Genomic DNA, 5,720 nt, shown 5'->3' with positions numbered 1-5,720 from the left:
GGATTCGTTATTAAAAAAGTTCAAACGTCGTCGCAATCCAAATTTGTGGGCTGATTATAAAAAGGCGAGAAATAAAGCAGTAGGCATGTTGAGAAGCACTAAACGCAAGTTTTATGTCTCTAAACTGGAGCAAAATGTAAACGACGCTGAAGAAACATGGAAAATAATTAAATCAACCTCAGGAATGGTTAATCAGTCCAAACGTGTGAACAGCATTATCGAGGATACGATAGAAATGGCGTTAAATTTTCATTTTACATCTGCTGCTGATAAACTCAGGTCGTTACTTCCTCAAACAAACTTTGACATGTCTAAACTGATCAATTTTGTCTGCTCTAAAAATCGACTAAAAAGGATAATAAAGTGCTCTTTAATTTACATTCCATCTATTACAGAGGCCAAGGTCATTGACTGTCTTGAGAGCATTAGTTCACACAAAGCCAGTGGTATCGACAAGCTCAGTCCACGAATGCTCAAGTTAGCAGCTCCTGTAGTAGCTCCATCTATTGCCAAGCTAATAAATCATTCCTTCAAAACGGCCTCGCGTTCTCAATGCTGGAAGACTGGCTTTAATGATTAATTGTTGTAAAGAAGTTTCTTTGGGCAAAAAAAAGAATCATAAATAAAAAATGCCTCAATGGAAAGTGCACTGGCGTTCAATAAGTATAGGACATCGAATGCTGAACCCGAGTGCATTTCGTAACTTAAGGGCGCATTTCATCGAACTCTATTGCACCTTTAAGTTATATTTTTGCATTCGTCATTGACTAATCAGAAACACGATATTCTGATAAGTATAAAATAAGAGCTAGGACTTAAGTTTTGATCAAAAAAGTTTTGATCAAATGTGTTAAAGAAGGAAAAATTGCGAATAATTAACGTTGGTTTTTGTCAAGTATTGAAGTGTTGAAGTTGGACTTTTGTCGCGTGGAATGATAAGGATTTTTATATCATTATCATTGTGCGTAACAAATGACGCCGCAGGACACAAAGCTTTTTTAAAGTGAGGCATGTTTGATGCATGTTTAATACTTTTGGAGTCATTTTAAGGATTGTCAACTTATATTTATTTATTTTATTTTGTCTGCCACACATACAAAAAACAATAAATAAATAAATAAATAAATAGGTTACAGTTGGTTACAACAATCTAAAACGATAGTTATAATATAATATTATGTAAAATTAATATATTACTTTGCAACATTTTAAAGTAAGTCTTAAAAAATTGCAGCTACAAACATCCATAGACGATGTGGCGAGGAAACCCCAAAGCTGAGAGCTTATTAACCTTGGGTTCCTCACACAAAGTAGAAGATGGTATTAACTTTAAATACGGTCGGGCGCGTCTATTAATTTAGTTTTCTGTCAATGACAATTTGTTTCAGTGAGGTCTTAAAGATAGACTAACTGTGAGAAAGGGACGTTCTCTGAATACTGAAAGCACTGCAGGTTCAGTAGCAAAGAGGGCCTTATTCATTAGACTCATTATGATGAAAACAACAGCTGGGACGTACATTCGCCGAATGTCTCAGTGAAAGAAACGGCGCGAAAACCCGCTACCAGTGACGAAAGCAAGTTTCAAAAATTCGGAGCTATGCTATCGGAATCGATCAGAGACTTGAAAAATACTCTAGCTGGAAAATTTGATCTGTTAGAGCAAACACTGACTCTGCCGGACGTCTGGAACGCAGACGACAAGGAATGTGATGTTCTCTCTGATTCTGACCATACCACAGAGAATGAAGGTGGCATAGCACTACCACCGACGAACCGCCCAGTAAAAAGCCGTGATCGACTTCAAGCTCTGATGAGACCACCAGTAAACAGAAAGTGCAGAAAAAATGCAAATGTAGGGGAGGGTTGTGTTGTCAAGTCAGTCACAATTCTGGCAAAAAATGCTTGACAAGGTATTGCACCTGAACGACAAGCTGCCAGGCATGAACAAATCATAATCACCTGGTCATGGTATCTAGATATTTTCATCAATGATAGCTTGGGTGCAATCGAAACAATGAGCTTCGCTAACTATGAAATCAATGCTCGCCACAGAGAGTGTAGATCACACCGGACCTGAATGAGGATTACATGTCACTCTTCTCTTCATCAGTTCCCATGAACCAGTTCCTCTTTGGTAGTGACACATCAAAGCGACTAGAATTTATCTGCCCTATATTCATTCGACGCAAAAAGGATGTTACTTACAGACTGATTCTTCAATGAGAATGTGCAGCATCATCATTTCAAAATGGAAAGCATTGAGTCAGTTATTAGACTTATTAACTTGTGAAGCCTAAAGGTTTTATGGCATCAATAGATTTAAAAAGACCGTCTCTTACTCCTCGGTACCTATAGCTCCAGAACACCTCAAATGTAGCAGCCCTCTTTGCATTACATTCATTGTGCAACAATATTAGTAACAAGCGCACACGTGTAATGTCAGATAAGACAACCATTGTCTGCTACATAAACAATATGGCGGGCAGTAAATCTAGAGCCTGTAATGTTATTGCAACGAGCATTTGGCAATTTTCCTTGAAGAGAAATAATTTCCTTAGCTCAGTTTATGTGCCAGGGAAACAGAATACCATGGCTGACAGCAAATCTAGGGTATTTAATGATCGAACGGAGTGGATGTTGAATCCAGAGGTCTTCCAAACGTTATCCCAACTGTGGGGCCATTTTGAGATTGACCTGTTTGCTTCCAGGTCAAACAAACAGATTGGTAATATGTATCATGGAAAGCAGAAACTGGTGCAACTGCTGTGGATGCTTTTTCAATACTGTGGGTCAGAAAGCCATTTTATGCATTCCCTCCCTTTTCTCTCATTCCCAGATGTTTACAGAAGATTACAACAGACAAGGCAGAGGGAGTGATCATTGTACTCATGTAGCCCACTCAGACTGATTCAACTGCCAAGGCGGTTACTAAGGAAGGAAAACCTGTTAAGGCTGCCACATTGCCATTCAAATAACCCACTATGGAAGAAAATGCAACTGATGGCATGTTTTGAATCCGGAAATGCCTTGAGGCAATAGGAGTTCGCGAGGAACTGAAGCTAGAGGAATCATGTCGCAGTCCTGGCGGAAATCCACTAAACACCAGAATGGCGTCTATCTTAACAAGTGGTCATCATTCTAGATCTGCAGTAAAAGGAACATTGATTCCCATAACATTTCTGTAAATAAGGTGTTAAAGTTTTTAACTTTTCTTTATGAGCTGGGGTTAGGATTTAGTTCTATTAACACTGCTCACTCTGCCTTATCCTCACTTGACTATATATGGTAGCACATGTTCAGTTGGAAATTATCCCTTCATTTGTCGGTTTATGAGAGGGGTTTACATTTCGAGGCCAAGGAAGTCTCATTACACCACTGAATGAAGGGGGTAGTTTCTAAAGAAACTGTGGTGCTGCGTCGGTGGGGAAGTAGTATACAAAAATTTGGTTTTATCAACGGAGTTGATAATGTAAATTGGCCACCGTACAGAGATTCTAAAAGCTGACGTTTCGAGCGTTAGCCCTTCGTCAGAGCGAATCGAGGAATTCTCACAGTTATTTGTTGTATTCATCATCACATCCATCACATGTCAAGAACTCCATTCCTTATTCTCAATTTCTTAGACTTCGACGTCTATGTAGTGATGACTCCGATTTTTCCAGCAAATCAGAGGAGATGTGCCAGTTCTTCGAAAAACGTGGCTATCCTGTCTCTGTGGTCAAAGCGGGCCATCATCGCGCCCAACAATTTGATTGACAGTCATCACTACAAACGTCACAAAAAGACAAGAATGACAGAATTCCATTCACCCTCACTTTCCATCCTCATAATCACGCAGTCAAAAGTATCATTCTTAATAATTTTAAATTACTCCAAAATGATCCCGAGACTGGTAGAATCTTTTCACAACCGCCACTTATTTTATTCAAACGCGACAAAAACGTAGGTAACTTTTTAGTTAGAAGCGCGCTCAACTAACGAACAACCCGGCACTTTCAAATGCGCGCGCTCACGATGCAAAACTTGTCTTTTCATTGTTAACACTAGCAAGATATCGGGACCTAAGCGATCTGTTAAGATCACCGATCGTTTCACATGTACCTCCGCAAATGTCATTTATTGCATAACCTTTACGTTATGCAATAAATTATACATTGGCGAGACAGGTGGACGACTAGGTGACCGATTCCGCGAACACCTTCGCGATGTTGAGAAGAATGACAAAGATGCATCTAAGCCAGTCGCTCGTCATTTTAGTCTCCCTAACCACTCCAAAAAACACATGGCTATCTGCGGCCTTTCCCTAGGTACGACGGAAAGCCGCAAGAATCTAGAACAAAAATTCATCTTCCAAATCGGCACCCTTAATCCTCACGGTACATGTATTAACGACCGCTTTTCATTTAACTAATATATTCCTATTTTTCACGTTGCCATGTTACCACCAATAGCGTAGCTCCTACTCTACTATATAAACTACACGTAACCCATAATTCCTCGAGGGCTAACGCTCGAAACGTCAGCTTTTAGAATCTCTGTACGGTGGCCAATTTACATTATCAACTCCGTTGATAAAACCAAATTCTCATTACACCACTGTTTGGGATGTTAAAGTTGTGATGGACTATTTACGGCAATGGAAAGACAATACAGATCTCTCGCTTAAGGAACTCTCCATGAAAACTACCGCTCTAATTGCCCTAGTATCAGCAAAGAGGGTGCAGTCGTCGCTCAAGTTAGATCTAAGTTGCATGATTCAGGAAAAAGGACAAATTTACATTCAAGTTTGACTTGTTAAAACAAGGTAGGTCGTCTGTCAAGTCCCCAGTCATGGAACGTTGCTCTTCCCCTGAGAACTCTACAATTTGTGTTGTTGAAACATTGTAACTTTAAACTAATTTCAACTGTGTTGCCTAATCCCCAGTCGCCCGCTCGTGAAAGGAAAAGCGGGGCGCAGCGAATAATGGGGAGGCGTGCTCCACAACAGTATTCGCTAGCTTCACAGAATAGCCTGCGAAGGAGGCAGTCAACTGTTTTATATGGTTCGGAGAAAGCCTTGTTTCACCATCACTGTCGTTGTAGAAACTCCGGTACAATCCTGTGCTTAAGTTATTGGGTACGTACATTGATTAGTTTCGTTAATCCCTTGTTTAAAACCGTTAGCTTAATCTTTATTATTTTACGTGTATTACTCAATGAGTCACGTTTGTACAGCTATCCTGGTATACCAACCACCGCGATTGGTCTAGAATAAGTTATTCGAAGGCCAAAGCTCATTATTTTGTAAGTTGTCGCGTTCAACCACGTTTCGTGCAGTAGTAGGTACACCTTTCGAGTCAGTGCTAAGCACCTTCTTTCTGGTTGATAATTACTGCATTCTGAGTTTTTAACCCCTTGATCATTCACGATGTGTTACCAAGACCAGGAAACGAGGTACCGCTACCTCTATCATCAGTCAGAATTTGATCTGTGCACGCACGAGTTTCTTAGACAACTAATGCTTGCTTTACGTGGCGAGAAGAAACGTGCATCGTAGGGCCTTGCTTTTGTGATTGAGGCTTGCAAGCGGCGCAATGAGATTTTGGGACAAAAAAATCACCCCGTCGCCGTGGCGGTTTAACCCTTTCCCTCCTAAGAGTGTCTAACGCCAGACGATTTTACTCGTCATTGGGGAGCCCCTCAGGGGTGAAAGGGGTAAAAATGACATTACTGAGCGAGAG

The sequence above is a fragment of the Montipora foliosa genome, chromosome 2 (assembly GCF_036669935.1).
Source record: "Montipora foliosa isolate CH-2021 chromosome 2, ASM3666993v2, whole genome shotgun sequence".
Lineage (NCBI taxonomy): Eukaryota > Metazoa > Cnidaria > Anthozoa > Scleractinia > Acroporidae > Montipora > Montipora foliosa.
This window is presented reverse-complemented; position numbering follows the sequence as displayed.